We start from the raw sequence: 21,871 nt of genomic DNA on the forward strand, positions 1-21,871 counted from the left end.
AGGTTCCAGGCAGATCACAGGCTGGTACTGCTCTTCAGCACCGTTGCGCACGGTCTCTTTTTGCGGCGTATTTTAAATTCAATTTCTGCGATAATTATGACTCTGTGGTGTAAATTACTTCGCATGGTGCATCTTACTAGCAAACTTAACAGTTTTATAGGAAGAAAACTGGGTGTTAAAAATGACTTCTGTGCTACTTTAAAACATGCAATAGTTTGTAAATGCGTTATTAAGCGGTGTAAAATAAAAGGACGACATTCCTGAAGTCAGTAAGGTGATACATATGGATCATCGGAGGGACGTTTTGTTGGCTTTTAGTTTTTTCATTCCGTGTTAGCGCCGCGAGGCAACTGTGGCTATGAGCGGCGTACACAGGTGGACAGACGGAGAGAGGACAGCAGGAAGGAGTGGGGGACAGAAGGGTTAGTGTGCGTCCTCGGCCGACTTCAGAGGGAACTGTACCGACATTCGTCTGGAAAGTCTTCGGAAAACCCAGGGAAAACGTCAGACAGCAGAGCCGGTGACAGGATTCGAACCCGTATCACCTCCCAGTATCGGCGTGGAATGCGGCCACCCTTACCACTACGCCACGGGAGCTGGTAAGGCAACCAGTGGGTGGGTATCCATAGGCAGGAGATTCATGCACAACCAGGAAAGACAACAACAGTACCTTGTGTGTATTTCTATCATTTGTTATGCATGCTGTTTATACCCGGTGTATATGCATGGGATGCACTACAAGCGTGCTTTGTTAGAAGAAGTCCTGATAAACTTCGAAGGAGGGACGAAACAAATAATAAAGTTGCAAGCAATTGCAGAGGTAACGTCGAGGCATCTTCCTCAGTAATGTGTCGTCTCACTGCATACTTCACACATTCTTGTGTATCTTCAAGGTCGCAATTGTACACGAACTGCCAGATGGTGCAGAAGCCATTATTGCAGCGTCCCAGCCTGAGGAACAGGCAACTGAGCAACAAGAGACAAGTTTGGCACCTGCACAGACCTCACAGAGAAAGTAGCCCAAAAACCAGACTGCAATGGCGCAGGTCATAGAGCTCTGAAAAGCTGTGGAAAAGAGAACTGCAAAAGCTGAAAAAACGATCGTAGTTGTCAGGGAAAAGCACTGAGGCTGCAGGAAGGATTTAACGAAATGCAACAAGAAATGGTTCGCTGAGCAAATTAGAATGGTGCAAGTGAAATCGTGTACTGTCGAAAGAAGTAACATTTCCTTCAGTTTGAGGAACACACAATTCAATTGTGTGTTCCTCAAACTCACGGAAATGTTGCATTTTTCTAAGAAATGCTTCATTCGATGCAGACTTATTTTCAATTATTGCCACCACAATCATTTTCTTTTTTTTTTTCAAACAGAGAAACCTTGCATAGTTTGTTTTTACCTTTATAACGCATTGCCCTTGCAAAGCCCCATTAAATGTATATGTGTAATGTATTATCTCAGCAATTCTCGGCTTTTGTTACTTAACCTGAAAAGGGCTCAGTGCGTGAAAAACAACAACAAAAAAAACATGGGCATATTAAGGTACATGAGAGAACTTGAGAGCGCGTGAGGGCGCGAGGGAGAGAGAAGGCGTCTTAGCTTAGCTCAATTGGTAGAGCCCTGGACAGGCAATCCAGAAGATGTGGGTTCTACTCCTACAGCTGGCTAACCTTTTCAGTGACTTTCATCTTTCATATTAAGGTAGTTATAAAATGTACATATAAGCAAACATGAAAGTAAAATTTACATGACACTTTACTTGCCTATAATAAATATGATGTCATAGTGTTGTTTAAATCAGGGAAGGGTAACGGTAATGGTAACGGAAACAGAAACGGTATATTACCGAAATTGGATATGGTAACGATAACGGAAACGGAAACGCATACCACGGTCCTCCATTACCGGAAACAGAAACGGAATCGAATTTATCGTCCGGTATTGAATTCGGGTAATGGCTATTCCTGTTGTGCGATGACATTTGAGTGACTTTTCATTTTTTGTTTTTGTTTTGATCACTCCATTTTATGTAATGCTCTAAATACTACACGAGCGCATGGAAAAAAAGCGCAATATTGGATCTCGAGGGTGCGTACGTCGCTTACGTTGTCCCAGTCCTCATAACTCCATGACATCAACACATGACTATACTCCACCATAGCACGAGGATGACAGCCTACGATTTTCAGTTACTTATTTTGTACTTTTCTTTTTTTCATTTCACCGTGGCCATGGCAGTATTATTTAGTACTGAGAGCGTCCGCTTATGAATGCGACATTGGATGAAGCGCCTATCTTGAGTTGCTGAACTCCGAGTGACTGAAGACTGATGACGTGTTCCTACTTTCTCTTTTTCTTTTCTTTTTTTTCTTGCAAGATGTGCGCATCCCAACGACGTAAAATTACTTGTGTAGTGTATACGTGTGACACCGAAGCTGCTCTTCGGCAAGACAAAGTGCTGATAGAGCCGGACGGGCTGTTCTCCCCCAGCTCTGTAAGAACCGTTCCATTACCGGAAACAGTAACGGAAACGTAACGGAAACGAAATTGAAAGGCCGGTATCAGAAACGGATAACGGAAACGAAAATATAGCACTAACGAAAATGGAAACGGTAACCAAAATACGTCCGTTATCCTTCCCTGGTTTAAATGTTGTTTGATTGATTGACATAAAAAAATATGGAGATATTCGGGTCAGCTGCTCCAGAATCCGTGAATAGAAAACCCACTAAAAGAACCCCCCTCAAGATGACGAAGAAGCAAAGAAGAAAAATCATGCAAAACAAAAAACAAACTGGGGCCGCCTGGTGAATAAGTCCCGTAAATGAAGTAAGAGTCCAAATGAACACAGACTGTAAAATGTCATTCGGTTTAGTTTTCTCCATTTTCTTTTTTTTTTCTTTTTGTATTTGATAATGCGGACATTTTTTCCTTATGATGGACAGTTTTTGCTTGCTAATGTTGCAGCTAAGGGCAATGGACATGAAGAAGGAACACCATTCAACAGGGCACGCCGTTGCCCTTGGCTCCAACTTTAACAAGTACATGTACCAACTGTCCTAACTCATAAAGCTAGGATAGTTTTGACTGACCGGGGAGGGGAATCGTCCATGTTATTGTAGTATGATGGGCGCTTTCCCCACCTGTCATTTAAAATCATGATTATTTGCTGCGGCAAAAATTTACAATAGGACTGCACCGGTTTTGCTATGCTAATCAATCTCATTGGTTTATGGCCATTTTAATAATTTACTTCACAAGCAAATGCTTAGCATTGAAGTAGTGTCTGTTTAGTGCTGATATGTCCTTTGCTGGGAACAATTCTTTGGCCTTTTCGGGGCCCTTTTTGCATTGGGGTGACGCGGCTAGCCGCCGACTTCATGAAGACATTGCTCCATAAGTGCGCAATGCGATGGCATCCCGTACACATGCCCTACCTTCAGTGGAAACTGTTGTCGAATGTTGTGGCATTTCCCTGACATGGTGGCTGTAGTCCTGCATTCAGTTACCATCAGTGCTGTCATTCATGCCTTCACAGATGTCATGCAGAATGCTGCAACCTGTAATTGTCATGATTATCATTTCACAGTTATGGATTTCGCATTGAAACCCCTTTAGCAGGATGCAGAGTTGAGCTTTCACTCTCCTAAAGACATATCCAGCCACGCGTCTTGCATCTGACGGTCAAGCATTAAACTGCTGTCAGAGTATGGCTTCATCATACACTGCTGCAAAGGAAACGCTTGATCAGATGGGATGACTAGACCCACGTTGACCCCTTTCATTGTCACTGTGTACCAGCCCGTGTAGTTGTAATAGTTTGAACCTTGGTCCTTTAGGGGGAACATCTCAATGCGGGGTCCATCCAGAGCTCCGAAGCCTTGAGATAATCTCGTTACCCCGTCAAACCGACGTAGATGGTTATGCTTGTGTTGTGACTTGTGAGCATCACAAACTGGGATTGCACTTTGTCCAGTCACTAAGTAAAACTCCCGGTACGCCTAATTCACAAAATACTTGCTGACACCAAAAGGTTCCCAACAATTCTGTCTTCTGCGGACGATGGTAAGCGACAAAGGGCACCTGCCACTCTTTTGCAATGGCGCAGCCTGCCTCATGTTCGCCTCTCCTAGCCATGCTTTGGCACACGTCCACCATGTAGCTGAACGTTGCACGTGTGACGCGATAGTCCCGTGTCGGTTTAAAGGTCAGATATGCCGATTCTGAAGTGCTGCAGATCTGAGCAGTACTCGTTCTGTGTGTTCATTAGCGAACACTGAATATGTGTGTGAAATACCTTGGTCCAACTGTTTGTAGTTTTTTAGAAAACATATTTTTTTAATTTCACCGCTTGCCCGTCAAACCGTCGGCAAACCTTGCGCACGGGCGCACCGACGTCACTGCTCTAGGTTTATCTGTCTTTGGCTTGGCATGGACTCTTGGCTTGGCCGCTTCGCTTGTTTGGTTTCGTTCTCTGTGCATCGTACATTAGCAAACAGCTGTTGTCTTATTGCTAAGCAGGAAACAAAGCATGTGAACATTCCTTTGGCACGACATCGTTTGGAAAGCGCACTTCCCTCTGCTGACCTTGCCTTTGATGAGCTGAAGCGATATGATACGTGATATGCCACGACGAAGTTGTCGAGAATGCGACCGTGCTATGCTGTTAGAACAATTCATCGGAGCATTCAAGTGTTAAGTATTATAAGTTGCCAAAAGACCACGTAGTGCGAAGCTCTTGGCTGACAGCGACAGAGAACTGAGTTGCGCTCCAAGGATTTCGACCGCGAATGTTATCACAGGTTACGCGCGACTCCAGAGGCTATTTGGAATCTCGGTGCGAAATCGTCTGAATTAAGTGAGATGCCCGACACACAAATTTTGAACGTGCCACAAAGGATCAAGGCAAAAAACGAGAGCAAAAAGGCACGTCAAGGTTCAGATATCAAAATAGGAAGCTTCATGAATCGATTATGCAGCTGCCCTGTTGCGCTTCCTCTGATACAGCGACAATTAACAACGCAACAGTATTGATAATCTAACTCGTGAATAACCACAGGTGCACGCTGAAGGCGGAAATGAAGCAGGGTCTGGCTTGCATCTTATGCATGAAGGAATTGCTGACAGGTTAGTTGCAGTCTAGGTGCCACAAACAGGTGTGACAATGTGATGTTATAATTTGAGCGTTCATCTTTATCCCACATTTCACGGGCGCTCTCATGCACCACTCTTAAATCTGCCCTCAACATTACAACCTCTGCTTTCAGGGTCTCTCATGACCTCATGTGGATTCAGTGGTTGATGAATGGTTCGTGTTCTCAGGCGCATGGAAACTTCAATAAATAATTCATGGGAACACGGACCCTCCTGCTGCCAGTCAGGGATGTTACATTTCAGGCATTAATTGCCTTTTCATGAATTACTTCCCAAGGTGGAGCTCGCTACAGCTCATTCTCCTATCTGCTAATGTTGCGCTGGTATTGTGTTTTTCTCTTTGTGTGTTCCAGACTCAGAACAGTTACTTTGGATCAGGTCAGGTACGTTTCATTTAGACATGGTAAACATAAAGCGGTGTTTCTCGACACAAATCAGCAGTGGCTTTCCTGCACTACTGCTGTAGTTATTAAGCGTGAACGGAAATCCGCAAATCATATTCACTGTACTTTTATTCTGTGCTATGTAATCCTGTTCAAGTTCTGTTAAAGGAGCGTGTAATGCCATGCAATAATAGTAATGTAGTAAAATAGTAGTTCAGTACTCCCTTAAAATGGGAGGAATAGCAGCGCGTGATTGCAGGAAGGAAACTGTCATGTTATGACCAGTGTTTATGTATCGTATATTTAACTACTTATTTTATTTCTTAGCTTTCACCAGCGTATCGTGTCAAGCAGTGTTGTATTAATCTGGAACATGTTTATTTTAGTAGCTAGAGCAGCTGTTACACAGTGAGAACATAGCCTGTGTATGTTTGCATTTTCCGACGTGTCCCTTGGTTTTCCTCCCTGATACTGCACATCTTAGGAATAGGTTTTGGAACCGGTAGTTTCAGCGAAGCGAGAATTGCTTTTCAGGGGATTATCATGCTGGCAGATGACACATATATGGTTTAAATTATTTGGTGGACAAGAGTTGCGTAGCTTCACACAATACCCACTACTACTGTGAAGCAAGAGTGGTTTCAAACCTAGCTTTCTTGTGTTACTGACATTATCACACAAGATGAAGTATCCACTATGGTCATTTATAAGGGGTTACGTACACTGCAATCATCAGATGCTATTTACAATTCTGTGTTTCCTACCGTGTGGAAATGGGGCAGCTTGTATCTGAGAGCCATAGTGAATCACAGGTAGCCAAGGACAGACTTTTGATACCCTCGAGTAATTTGTCAATACATTGTAGGGACTCTGGATGCTCCCTCAATTTCCAGAACACAGAGATTAAGGCTGCATTTAAACAACAAGTAGTTCAGAGAAAGACAAGACAGATGAATGTGGTACGCAGTCTGCGGTTGGATTGCTTCTCTCCGAGATAAGCTTTCTCAAACGGGACGCACAGGCACGCTCAGGGTGATACTACTGCTGCCTGTGAAATTGAATGAGGAGAGGGGGCGATACAGAACTTTTTTTCTTGTCTGTAATTCTGTTGGTTAAATTGCCATTTGTTTAGCACACATGTGTGTCTATATTCCAGAGTCTGCTAATAGTTGAGAGCTAGCAGTTGTGTTGTAGCTGTCTCATCCTGTTTTTGGCTGCTTGTGTTTCACTATGGTCATGTTTGCTATTGCAAAAAAGAAAAAGACCATAGAAAAACGCGAAAAGAGCAACCTGGAAAGCTGCCTGTTCTAGTGCTCACATGGAGGCAATGCAATAAGGTAACATGTTCCATTCGTGAACTGTACATAGTAGTACAGATCACAACGGCGACCAGTTATTCAGATTTTTCTGGAACTATTTTGTCTTTTGGAGCTTTGATTGTCCAGCCTATTTTTGGAGCCTTATGTGATCCCCTGTTGAGATATGATAAGATTGCTGATCCTGTACAGTTCGTTAATTTTGCAGCTATACTGTGCTGCGGAAAGAATTCTCACATCTGCATTTGAATATATAGGAATAGTTTGTAAGTACTTTCCTTGTTGACATTTATATTTGCACCAGGTCCCAACAATGCCGATTGATAGAGAATGTAGATAAAGAGATTTTGCTTGCCAAACGATATACAAGTATCATCTAGATCTTTTATGTTTTCTAGTATCTTTTCTAGAGAGATATTCCCTGTTCACAAAACATAAGTTGCAAGGCAAGGAGTTGTAGGGGCACAATGATGGTAGAGTTTAGCATTGTTTTTGCCGCTTCCCATACATTCACTGTTATTCGGGTGGTATGACTAGGAAGGTACAGCGTGTGCGTAAAAAATAATTTCGTATGCAGCCACACGTATGGTTCAGGAGATTAGATGATGCACTACATAATAGATGTCAAAGCATATATTATTGTACTTCAAGTGCGATGGTTATACTAAAGCATAACTTCCATGAAGACTCTAGTTACATGGGGCCTGTAAGACTGGCCTTTGCAAATCATTTGGTAACGTGTCTCTAACTGTAAAGGTAAGAGGCACTTGAAAATGCTGCAGACATGGTTGCATCTTACAAATTGCTTATCATGCCCTACATGATAAATATTAAATACGAAGTGATTTGTGCAATCATTCAGAGTACGGAATTAATTCAGAAGCTGACTAATGATGTCACCTACGACGACAATCACATAAATTGCCTCTAACTCTTTTATACCCCATGGGCTGAGTTGTGAGTTGAAATAGCACTCTACAGAATACTAAGGTGCACCCACTGATTTGATTTCTAGGACCTATATGCTTTGCCTTAACTCTTCAGACCCCCAAAACAACATTTCTAAGTGGCCAATATGTGCTCTTCTATTTCTTTTGCTTCCGCATGGTGTGCAACCACATGGCTTTTGGAGCTTTCGCGTGCATATGTTTTTGTGCTGCGGTGTTCATTAAAGGGACGGTCTCGTACAGCCGGGGCGATTCCGAAACTTAGCCAAAACTAGCTTCACGAGTACTGTACACATACAACCGTCAAAGTTCCATTCGGAATAACCAAGTCATTTTCGAAGAATTTGTCGAAACGTGCAGTAAGAGCAGACGAAGAAAGCTGCGCTTCTCTCATGCATACGTCACACATGACGTCGGCCTGCGGGTGCGTCGTCGTTGTCATGGTAATTGTAACTTGCAGAAGCACCTTGGGTTTAGTAATCCCCTTTGCTCTCGAAATGGGGACACTCAGGCATATACCTCCGCGAGCGGAGAATGTAATCCTAGCATTGACTGTGGGGTCTCCCATAATGTGGCACACAATCGGATACGTGGAAGCTAAGTCACGTGTTTTCTTTCCGCGAGCATTTAATGCGGTTTTTAAATAAACACGTACTCCTTCTCCATGTACGTCGTCAGCGACACTTCATTTCGAAGCATGATCAGTGTACAACTGGGAGTGTGATGGAAGCGCGCCCAATATTTTCGGTCAGAGCTGTAATGCGACCGCGCGTGCCGATGGCCAGCGACTTCAGATTTGTACATGAGAGAACTGATGTTCTGAGGCTGGAACAACATAGAAGGGACAAATACATAAAGAGTCTGAAGCCTTGAGAAGTCATTGAGGCCTTGTATGTATTTGTCCCTTCTATGTTGTTCCAGCCTCAGAACCAGTGTCGCGGATTTGGCCGCTTAAATCGGATTTAAATCAAATCCGCATTTTTTCTGAAGGTAGTAAATCAAATCCAAATCAAGTCCGGATTTAATTTTGACACGTTAAATCAAATCGTTTTAAATCCGGATTTGTTTTTCCGGACCTAAATCAAATCCGGTTTTAAATCCGGATTTATCGAATCTTTTGACAAATCCCGGAGCCAAAATTTGTGCAGTAGCATTACTAGGCCTATAACCGTGTCTACAAATTACTAATACTGCACGTATTCACTAAACAACGCTTAAATAACAGACTTAACTTAAATGACGTGGCACAAGGAGCAATAAATTTCGTCTGATTGACGAGGATATAAAGGGCGAACCTATCAATCCGCTGGCCAAAATTGTATTCATATTTTAGGACATAAATTTTTGAGTTTAGAAAGACATTTTCGGTTACGCCTGCTCGGCGTGTACCAGACTATCAGTTACCACGTATGAGCCTGTGTCAGGGGCGGATCCAGACGCTCGGTTTGGGGGGGGCGGTTTCTTTGTCGGAGCGCGTAGTGGGGGAGGGGGAGAGAAAAATTCAATGTATAAACTGACGTTTTGGAGGGGGCGATTGGGGGAGCAATTTGGCGAGTTGCTTCTACTTACAGCCGTCTGCTCGCTCTACCACAGGAGCTATATAAGTGATATCTATACCAATCGATAGAGAATGAGTTAGCGGTTCTAATGAATCTAACTTCAAGGGGATGCGTGTACTCGCTCACGAGCAATAAAGGTTCGAAATCGTACATTTTTTGCCGGAAATGCTGTGTTCGGGAATTTTTTCGTAGAGCCCCTTTAAAGTAGGAGTGACGGGACTTTTTCCGCGTGCTGCTTTGAACCCATAGTTTTTGCCAGCCAAATTTGAAGGATGTGGTAAAACAAGATGCGCGTTGCTATGAGGTCAAAGTTGGGAAAAAAAATTCGAACCAACATTCGCCGCCGCAACCTTCCGCCCCTCCATATCGGAAACAGTTCATCGGATGGAGCTCGAAATTGTTGCATTTGTCATCAATCGATATGCTATTTGACATATATTTTTTCATGGAAATTAAAAATTGTCAATTTCCCTCCCTTGTCGATTTAAAATGGAACTACCCAAGAGTGGACAGAAGGCGACCTCACTGTGTCACCTCTAGCGTTCGCACGCCCCGTGCGGGCAACGGGCATGCCGAGCGTGCTCCCTCTTAAAGGTTGAAGACGCGCAGCCATTTCGGATCGTTGGGATCGTTGAATGTGGATGTTGTATTTCACGCGCGACCAGCCGCCGTACGATTACCTGGAAGCTAACACCGGCCGCGTGTTGGAGGGCATGAGTACTTCCCCCAGAGCTAGGCAGTCCCGAGCATTGCCCGAGCCCAGAGCTGCGTCGGCCTGCAGTGTGATAACATTAGATTCCTCCTCACGAAAAAAACTCGTCCTCCGTCATTTAATTCCCCATTGACTCAGACGGCTCTCCTCGCCGGCGCGTAGCCGACAGCTGATCACTCTGCCGACCCAGGACGCACATTTCCCCAGGGCGTCAGTCGTGACGTTGCCCACATACGTGAGGCCGACAACGGCAAGCCCTTTCACCATCACCACCACTACCACCACCACCTGATCACTCTGCCGCGCGGAATAGCGCAATGCCAGTGGAAGAGGGGCACAAAGGGAAGCCCAACGAAAATTCGTTGGTTACTATACCCTGGGGGTCACAACTAAATGGATCGTTAATAAATCGTGGGACATGTTACGAATTCTTATACTAAACATGTAGCCCATGGGTCTATTTTAATGCTGACGTTTCGGGGCTTTGTAAAAATTTGCCTCGCGCAGTACAGACTGTTGTAACCAAGGAAAAAAAAAAGGGTATGCGAGGAAGAGTGGCACATCTTGCCATGATTGTCCGTGGGAGTAGGAAAGGCTTGCCTTCCCGAAATCACGACATGATAGGACGTGCTATATTTATTGTTCGTTTTTACTTTGTTTGACATGAATGCGTGTACCTATATGCGTTCAATATGATGGCGAAGACCAAGAATTTCGCGACATGATTTGGCAAGCTTGAAATGGGTCGTGCTTGAAGACTCAGACGGTAGGTCCACGGGAAAGATGTCGTCCAATCGACAGAATAATGTTAACTGCGTTCAAAGAACTGCACCTGGTGTTCCCTCGGTGCGGTGAGGGGAAGTGATTGGAACAAAACGGCTACTCCTGTCGCTCTGGAGAGAGGACGCCGCTAGTGCGTGTGCAGATACCAGACAAGGTCACATCAATTCGCGTAGAATGCGAAACGGCGCTTCGCTCAATATCAAATCCATGCACCTTGTGAGGGCGCTTGGCGAAATCCACGCGCAAATCCGCTGAAAAAGGGGCGATTGAATCCAAATCCAAATCATTCGTGGAAAATTCGATTGAATCCAAATCCAAATCATACCTGGAATATGCGATTGAATCCAAATCCAAATCATTAGTGGAAAATGCGATTCAATCCAAATCCAAATCCTGCCCATATTTTTTTGCGCAAATCAAATCGCAAATCAAATCCGCCAGCCCTCCGGTGGATTTAAATCCGGATTTAAATCAAATCCGTGGATTCAAATCCGCAACACTGCTCAGAACATCAGTTCTCTCATGTTCAACAGTTGCCGCCTGCGTCGATCCCGTCGTATGAATGTGTGTATGAGTGAGCAAAATGTAAGAGTGAAAGGAGGATGAGTGAGAGAGAGTGGCTGGTTTGTCCCTTCAGATGACGCACCCTGGAATTCGCTGAGAAGGCGTGTTAGCTTAGCTCAATTGGTAGAGCCCTGGACCGGCAATCCAGAAGATGTGGGTTCGACTCCTACAGCTGGCTAACCTTTTCAGTGACTTTCATCGTTCAGATTTGTGATTGTGGATGGGGTTGTTCTGCGACTTTTAACTTGTGTCTGAGGATTAACATAGTTGTTCTGAACCACCATGCTTGCCACTACTTACAATACGCGTTTTTCACCTGAGAACTGAAAGAAAAAACTACAAGAGTTGCCGCGGTGCCCAGTAACTTCTGAAAGTCGTCTGCTCACGCCGATGCACCGGCACGCGCAAAAGCAGACGATTTCTGTATCCTATAACAGACCACGGAGTCACGGACTTACCCGCAAAGCGACGTGGCCGTTCTTGTTGTTGCCAACACAGAGCGCGGTATGCTCTGCAATCTTTATCAATTTAATTCGGTTATTTAACAACTGTGGCGTGTTTTGTCGGGTAAATTATCAGTATTCCATTTTCAACAAAGGGCAATCGAATGGTACATTTTATGAAAGGGGCAGGGGGTACGAGACCGTCCCTTGAAGAACAAAATCCAGATAGTAGACATGAAGTGCAGTAGTTTGTGGCGTGCTACAAGACGCAGCATGACATGGGAGTGTGTGATTCAGAGAAAGCTTCTGGAAAATACACAGAATCCCACAAAAAGTTTAAAATGTGATCGTTATTTTGTTTTAGGTCGCTCGTCGTTCCACAACATCGTCGACGGTATTACACATTGATAAATCGTACGCAAAGCTTGTCCCATAGCACTATGCGGTTCCTCAAATACATATCGCGCTCTTTTCCTGCACAAATAAAACGTTGTCGGCATTTTCGTGCTAAAACGGCTGTTGAAACTTCATTTCCTAATTGACCCTGCACTGGGCAAGTGCTGTAAAGAGGCTAACACAGACGCGACTTGATACATATTGTTCAAGCTCACAAAGCACAAACGACAAATTCCATTCACAACATCGCACAGAGCTCGGTTCACGAATGAGTTCGCAGCTGCAGCACTGTTTATTCATCGCGGTACCAGTCACTGATCTCGATTGTAAAAGGCTGGATCGCGGATGGGGAGCGCGAGCGTGAGGAAACCGGCCGCCATCTTACTGTACCCACAACAGTAGCCGCAGCGATCATGGCAACTTCTTGCAATTACGGTCGTACCAACCGTACTGGCAAGGATACAGGGCCTAAATTTCTACAGGTGAGTAATTCTTTATCAAGGAATAAATAGGCGTCCATTCTGTATATTTAGTTGACCATTATGAAGTGTTTTTTTTTTTTTTTGTTCAAAACGAGCACTGGATGCAGGTTGCTTGATCGCTCTTCCGAGGTTCAATCGAGCACACTGGCATGTTACCTGGTGGCAAATACAGTTTGAGTGCATAATGTGCTTGAAAGAACATGTTATAGTACACTGGTACTGTTGTCATCAATATATGTGCGAGCACTCGAGCGCTTTTTTGCATGCATTGCTAGCATGGTACACTGTGTTCTCTGCAGAAGCAAGTGCCACATTCATTTCTTTGAATTACCTTCGCGCACAAGTTCGGTATTACGTCGTAATTAGACCAAGATTGTCACATTTTTTCATGTATTGGTACTGTTTTCTGCCTTGGTTTGATTTGTGACACAGAATGCTACGTGACGGTGGTGTGGCGCGACTTGGATAACGCCTTGTGTCTCACCTGTATCGTCAGCTTGTTATGATAATAATAATTTGTAGCGTGCCGTGCTATTTGTAGCAGTTTTTAAGGCAAAAGTGGTGTCTCGTCAATACAGGTTTCGTCATATGGACTACCCAGTGAATAATCTGTGCAGTGTGATACGACTGGGTGTACAGATAAGTATCAAGTTCCTCATCCACTGGTTTCTACTTTACAGGAAGGAACCACCTCAGTGCACGCACTGTGGTTAGCCTCTCTTAAATTTGCACATTTTCATACATGTTGACATCAGAAACACACCTTAGGCTCCTTCACCCAGCAATATAATAATTATAATTCTTTTTAGAAGAGTTCCCCATATTCTTTTTAGAATAGGTTTTAATCTTTTCAATTTTTAGAAGATACAGGGATTGTAAGCCATGTTTTAAACTGATGTTTTAACATTTGTCCAATGCATTTATTAAACAACATTCATTTTTAACTGGTTGCACCCAAACCAATGTTCTGATGTATTATTGCCTTTGTTGTCAATGCACCATAAAAATTGGAATAATCATCAATACAGGTTACTTCACAGCTGCCTCGACATACTCAAGAAATGGGTGCTTAACCTGCGTAATGCCCACAAACTTTGACTACCACAGCACCTCCAGAAAGTAAAAGCATATGTGTCACATGGGATTTTTAAAGGCATTCACAGTATATAATACCTTGTGTGAACTGTTGTAGATCTAAGCAGCCTCTACAGTACACTCTCAGAAATTAAAACATGTCAGGGAACTGTGATAATCGTTTCAGTTAATAGGCATGCACATATATGCTATAAGAAGAAATTTATTTATTGAGGATGCATTTCTCTGGTACTGATGATGTTTACATCTACCGTTGATCACATTAAATTTAAAATTCAGCGTATATGAGAAAATATCAGGAGGGAAGTTGCTATTCTTTGCTCATTCCAACCTAAAATTGAGTGCTACAAATTTAGAGAGTGTACTTGTCCATTGTCATCCCTAAAATATATATTGTCATTGTAGGAAGGTCACAAAACAATAAATGTAGTCTTTTGCGACCTTCCTGCACGTTCATTGTATCCTGAAATGCATAAGTGCAAGAAATAAATGTTGAACTTGAAAAATGTATACTCTCTTTACTCATCATCAGTGATCTTCTTTACAAAAGCATATCGTGTTAGACTTTTTTGTTTACGCTTCACAGACAGGATACACGAGGTCCAAAATGACAAAAGCACAACTGTTTCAAGCTCCAAATCGTTCTGTTGCAATTTGCAGACCATACGTGTGTAGTGCAAGAGGGCCCCTGCACATCAAAGGGTAAGATGGGAGTCGTTAATGAAAGTGGTTCCTATGAGAGACTTCGATGCTGAAGAAAATTGTGCAAACTGCGGAAAGTGCCATAGAAGATCTCCAGAAAGCGTGTCTGGTCTCACAACGGTGCCCCTTTTAGATGACGATGATACTGATTGGTGTTTCAGATGTGGAGCTGCATTTTTTGTAACGTGCTCCACATAACAAGCATGACAAAGCCAGTGCTGGATGGACATTCAGTTTGGCACAACCGCGCCTGCAAATACGCAGAACAAATGAAGGAAGCAACAAACAAACATAGAAGGGCTGTACTTCAAAAAGAGATAAGTCCTGTGTTTCAAGCAGGTGTCACCACTTCCTAAGTAAGTTAATTGATTAAGCTTACATCACTACCTGACTAACTGTTCTAACGAGCGCGAACGAATTGCGTGAAGTAATTATTTGAGCTGCTTGGCGGTGTGTCCATATGTGCGAGGCATGGCACCCATGTCGTTCACTAAAAGACTCTTTCTGCGGCGATGCTTGATATAAATCATACTAAGCGCATACACGGCTAAAACAACAGCTGAGAGTCTACAGAACGATATCTTTCTGTCATGCGAGTATATCTTTTCCCGGACCGTTCGTGACGGAAAAATTTTTGTCCAGAACGCAGCACAGGATATTATATACATGGTGGTTGTTAACCTCACATCGTTTCTCATTGAAATATTGGCTGGGAAAGGTGCTGTAGTACAATTCCCAGCGCTGCACTGCAGTGACAGTCTAGTTTCGGAATGCAAAACATAACGTTATTAAAAATCGAAAAGCAGGGCACCTGCGAAACACTGTTAGGATACATCAGTATACTGGCACCTTACAAAATCGCGTGACGACAAACAATGATCAGCGCCTGTAGCGCAATAAATACTCACAATCTCTGTTGCCTCCCATTGTTTCCAATGGGCACACACAGCGTTTTAGGGCCCACCAACATGGCGGCCCGAATGCGTACCTCTCTCCCACGAGCCCCTCTCCCATACGCGATCCAGCCTTTATACATAGAGATCAGTGGTACCAGTAGAACCCGGCTGTCTGCTATGTTCAAGCACAGATACGTGAAGCCACAAAAAGGCGTAGCTGGAATCCACTGACAAGTACGAAGGCGCGCACACGTCACAATTCCCGTTCGGGTGCATCTACGTCATAAAAATGGCTGCGTCCATGTGTGTTTCGGAAAGAATTATCTGTGTTTTTTATACATATGGTACGGTACCGAACTGGGAGAATGAATGTGCATTTTAGGTAGAGTTGGATGTGGGCTTTCAGAATATCACAACCGCTTCGACTAAGCTGAGCTTTAAAGAACTCGTCAGCGAGGTTGGGCAGTGTGGTTTCCGACCAAGACGCTGGCCGCCGGTAGCTGCGCAGTTGCTTCTCCCTTGTGCACAGTCACAGGGCTGTTGCTGTCAGAATTTTCACCTGTTGCCCTGTTCGTTTGCGCTTTCGTCGCTTATCATCTATTGCGCGCACAGCATCCAGGTTACACTGCGTTTTCCTCAGGCGAGGGTGGAAGTAGAAGAGGTACAGAAACACATTCCTGTCCCTCTCTCGCACCACATCGTTCTTCGGTTTGCTCAAAGACATCGCTTGTCCAACAGAACGTGCACGCACAGTACAGACACGGCAGCACAAGAAATATTTCCACGAAATATGCAAAACTCAACGAGGACAATGACATGTACAACAAAATAAAAGACTGAATATCGCGGATAAGAAAAAAGCACGGCGACGAACGAATAAAGCAGAAGTACAGCAGAAGAGTTCGTGCGAATTAGTGATGTGAACATATTTCGCGGTTCGGCTGAAATGTAAATTTGGAAATGCGAAACAGTAGTAAAAATGTCGAGTTGCGTACGAAATCCTTCCAATACACAATGACACATATTCTTGGGGCATTATACACCTCTGGAAAGCCTCCAAAGCATTATCTTGTTACGACGTAATATTCGAAATCGTTCGCGGCTTTCGGCGCCTTTGCGGCGTTCGTGGGATTCACGGATTGCTGTGTGAGCGTGAGAAGTTCACCGACATCTCCGTCGTTCGCGACATTCGCGGCGTTCACAGACGTAGTGTGAACGTAGTATTCGACTGCGGTTGACTTAACCGTGGTTGAGAAAGCTAGTGCAACTAGAGTATTAGAAATTGAACGATGGAGACCCTCAACGTTCATAACGAACAAAGTTGCAGTCGGTCCCGTATTGGCGGACAGACATCACGTGATATTAAAGTACTACATAACGCATTTGAGACAGATTACTAGTACACCATTAGACTTTTTTTTAAAGAACAGCAGTGATTCTTGAGAAGTTCGGTTTAGACTGTTAGAGGTTATAACGTCCAAGTTCCGTTCATGCGAGGTGATCTGCGCCTTCTGTTGGCCTTTCTCCCTCTCTGTGTCTCTGTGCCGTCTGCTCGCTGCATCGCTGCTGTTTGCAAAACCTCGCATCCAAGTGATTTAAACATGTGTGGTTTGCGTTCTTGTGTTCGGGAGTACACACACAGTGAACCTTCGCTATGAAATGCTTACTGCACTCTCAAGAAACGCCCTATCTCGTCTGATGTGTGATGTATCGTCTAGCTGCTTGCCCGCGGGTCGCCTCATGGTTGGTGCGCTTCTGGAGTCTGCTAGATTGCTTTGCGTAGCAACCTTTGAAATTTGATTGCCGAGAATATACAGAATTACGTCTCTGAAACGTCTACATTATAAGCTTTCAGAAAATTATACGGTTTCTACACTCTAAAATCTGTACCCCTTAAAACCCCCTTTTATAATGTACATTTTTGCAAAAACGTACCCTTTATTTTATGCGGTACGAAAGCGCCTAAAAGGTACAGCGCTTTTAAGGTACTGCCATATAACAGGTACCTCTGTATAAAGGGTACAGCCGCCTAGCAGGTACACTCGTATAAGAGGTACAGCCGTGTAGGAGATCTAACAGGTACGTCCGTCTAAGAGGTACTGCCGTCTAACAGGTACGCCCGCCTAAGAGGTACGCCCGCCTAACGGGTACATCCGTCTAAGAAGTACGCCCGTCTAAGAGGTGCAGTTGTCCAAGAAGTACACAGTCCACACACAACGGAGAGGAACATGTTTGTGGTGACATAATCCGTACGTGACGTATCGCACGCACAGCAAAATGCACGACGCGCATCATGTATTGCGCGTTTATGCTTTGGTACCGCTAGTGGTAATACACACTCGCGGAAGTGTGCATCTGTAACATACGCGAAGGCGACCAACGTGTTGCAAGTACATGCGGGACAAAGACAAAAGGTTATCTAAATACTGAACCACTCTTTATTTGACCTTCTGAGATTTCAGCAGCTGGGAAAGCCGTGGCTTTCTGTACGGCTTCGGGGATTCGTTGTTGCCCACAACATATATTTGCAACAACAACAACAAATATATTCTGATGATGAAGTGGGGAGGTTTATATATATTTGCACATATTTGCAGCAGGCCTAGCAACTGGCCAAAAGCAGCTGGGTATGTCAAGTTTTTTTACGTAGTATACTCTCAAGCAGCAAAGCACCGCAAACTCAAGCATGCCCGACGGTTCCAGCTGCACAGCCTCTCGTCACTACACCAAACATGGCTCTCCTGCCCGAAAAAGAGCTTCGGTCCCGGTGAAACTACCTCTTCCGGGACGGTCTGGAGAGGAACGCCGCAATTAGTTCGTGTTTGTGCCTTCCAAAAGGATTGTCTCAAACAAAGGAAGCAGTCCAGATACAGTTGATATCAGGTCATACCTCGATTTTTTTTGGACGTCAGAATACGTTCACATCGACGAACGTCGGCGATTCTTTTACGTCGTGGCTGAAAAAGCCGCCAGGATGTTGGTCATGTCCACCGTTTCTTGATCAAAGCTTTTGCGGAATCTGACGTCGAATTCCAGTATCAGCTGAGAGACAAATGAAGTTTAGATATTATAGATAAAACTACACTGTCGGCTTGAGCAGTAGCAGCACAGCAAAGCCGATCACTTCGCTTGATTTATTTCGATCGTATGAATAATTAGTGTTGACAAACTACATTACTAACATGACAAACTGCATCCCTACGCCGTGAAGTGAAGACGTCATTCTCACCCATGGGTGTTTTGCCGACTGGCTACTCTTGGTGCCTGATTTTCCAGCAAAGCAATGTATCAAGGCGATCAGATTTCGCTCCAGTATAGAATTATAATTTTATTCCTTACCTGGAGAGCTGGATTCGAAAGAATCCATTAGAGGTGCCCATGACATGGGGTAGTAGTAGATGGGTAGAAATCCAGCGAACCGGTAGAGATGTAGGAAGGGAGTTGCCTCAGGACAGAAGCCTCCGATATTTCGAACAGAGACTGTTCTTCAGAGACAGTCTCTGTTCGAAATATCGGCGGCTTCTGTCCTGAGGCAACTCCCTTCCGATGGGGTAGTAGTGTTCGTTAATTGAGTGACGGGAGGTACAGTGGCGCGCAGGCTTGTCTTAACCAGCGGAGCGCGTGTCATTGGGCGCTGAGAGGCAGCTGGAAGCGAGGTTGGGATGATCCACTATCCCCTTGAACGGAAGGTCGGTACGCACAGCGCATGAGTTCGCGTTTCGACATCTCCGTAGTGCGTACCAACACTCCCTTCAACGGGATAGTGGATCCCAATTTCGTTTTCAGCTGTCTATCAGCGGCCGATGACACGCGCTCTGCTGGTTAAGGCAAGTGTACGCGCCACTGTATCTACATCGAAAAATATTTCAGCGTTACAACTGGGACGATAACCTTCAGCACTAGATAAGCCTGAAATGATACACTGACGCGGAACGCTTCTAGGTTGTTAACACCCTCAATACAATCGCATACGTACTCTGGCAAGCTACCGTTCACTACGCTCACCTTACACATGCACGTTTTGGGAAACGGCATGCACGTAGTTGTAGCGGAAATGAACAACGTTAAGGAGCAACTTACCATGAGCAGGTGCACCTTCCCGGCCTTTCCATGTCCCTTAACCGGTCAACTTAACCGTGCGAAGACAGCGGCTTCCTGATCACAAATAACCTTCACATGCGGACGCGGCTGCACTTATAACGCAGGTTTCTTCCGTAGGTATCAAAGGTTCGATTCGCTAGATATGAGGCAAGATAAAGAAAAAATAAGAAACTGACCCGCCTGACCTCATCAAACCACTGGAAGGTGTTGCTGGTCGGTTCGTCGACAGCGTATCTGTTCGAAATGTTCTTTTTCTTTTAGTTTTCATGTTGGCTTAAAGAAAACCTGCCTCCTTCACGAACACCACTGACAAAGTTCAATCTCTTTCTATTTTATCAATGTAAATACCCAATAAGCAATAAACATCACATATACAGAACGGCATTTTCCTTGCTCACTGTCTAGCCTGTGTTTGTAATATACTTGAAACAAACGCAGACAATTTAAACAAAAGTACCTCGGTTGAGACTCTTTAGATGGCGACATGGACAGGAACCGTTTTATCATCTGCCGTGAATAAAACAATCATAGTTGTAAATCAACAGCTAACCTTTATCTCAGAGTCCGTGCGATATACGTGCATTATCTGACTGCATCGAACCCTTTGGGGCGTTACTTGAACGCAAGAAGTGCTGAAAGCAGCGGAAAGCACAATAAGATTTTGTAGAGGTACTGCTTTATACGGTACAAGTCACGGTACCTCATAAATTAACCATGTACCCCATAAATATGCTTTTGCCTCATACATACAAAGCGATATCCTTTGTCTAGCCCAGTACCTCTTAAAGCCACTGCGGTAAAGCACTGATGTACCTGATGTTTACCAGGTACAGCTCGATATAAGGTACGTTATAAAGTACCGATTTTGCAGTGTACGGGTTTTCCATTCACTTTTCAGTTCCCTTAAGGTCCAACCGCATGAGGCTTTTTTCGAGTGGCAGAACGCCGAGCTTTTGTCAGCGGGAAGCGGCGCTGTCGAAAATCGCCCGAAGCTAACCACACACAGTGTTTCCACAACGGCGGATGGACGGGGCGTCCCATACGAACGTTTTAGTACTCTCTCAAGAAAAGGAACCACACATAACTTGATAAACATTTCTATTACAAGTGACACTAAAAATTGAGTGATATATATATCAGCGAGCAGGATACAGCACTGCGCACTCATTGAGCCATTTGTTGTGAATGCCGGTTCCGTGCTATTCACAAGGCAGCCAAATACACGGAGCGAACTCAGCATTCCAGTTGACATATTCAGCAATCTGTTGCACACTTCTCTTTGCGTTCTGCATGCTGGACGATCACTCAGGTATTACTTTTTTAACATCCGCAACAATTTTCTGCCGAAGCATGCCGAGCGCGATCCACCAAAGCAATCTCAGCAATTCCACGTGCCGCCATCTATGTAGGTCTCCCAAAAACTGGAAGGAGCGGGTAATACGAGGGACGTTCAAGTCAAACCGGGACTTTTCATTTTTTCGCAAAAGTAAAATGAACTTACAGGCGAGAAATTAGTTTTATTTTTCAACGTAATCTCCAGCTGCACTAATGCACTTGTCCCAGCGTTTCACGAGGGCTTGGATGCCAGCAGCGTGGAAATCCTTACCGACGCGTAGCAGCCATGATCGGACCGCATTCTTGACCTCGTCGTCGTAGCTGAAGTGGCGGCCCCCAAGGAACGCCTTCAGTGGCCCTAAGAGATGGAAATCCCTGGGGGCGAGGTCTGGACTGTAAGGGGGATGTGGCAGCAACTACAAGCCAAGTTCCTGTAAGGTGCGTGTCGTGAGATGCGCGGTATGCGGGCGTGCATTGTCCTGTAGGAGGACTCCTTTGGTGATGAGGCCCGGCTTTCCGAAACTGGAGGTGTTCATGAATGATAGTGTTCAACGTTCTCACAGAAAGGTCCGTCTTTCGAGCCAGTTCGAGACATGTTATCCGTCGATCCTTGAGGATCAGGCGCTCCACAAGTTGGATGTTCTCAGGAACTCTGACACTGGACTCTGAGCCGCCCCGGCCGGGATCGTCCTGCACTGATGTACGGCCGTCTCGGAATCGTTTGCACCACTCAAACGCTTTACTGCGGCTAAGTGTATCGTGGCCATACTGAGCCTGAAGTCTTCTGTGAATTTCAGATGACTTTACGCCTTCATTGACGAGAAACTTCATGACAATTCGCTGTTCGATGTGCGCGCTCACCTCATTGTCTAGCACGTGTCTTCTGTTTTGCACAAACTTTGGACCACTACGTGGTGAACGCGGAGGCCTGTCGCGAGTGAAAATGATGTAAAAAAAGTAGCGGGAGCCATTTGTACACTCAGGATACAGAAAGTCCCGGTTTGA

This window comes from Ornithodoros turicata, unplaced genomic scaffold, assembly GCF_037126465.1.
Source record: "Ornithodoros turicata isolate Travis unplaced genomic scaffold, ASM3712646v1 Chromosome12, whole genome shotgun sequence".
Classification (NCBI taxonomy): domain Eukaryota; kingdom Metazoa; phylum Arthropoda; class Arachnida; order Ixodida; family Argasidae; genus Ornithodoros; species Ornithodoros turicata.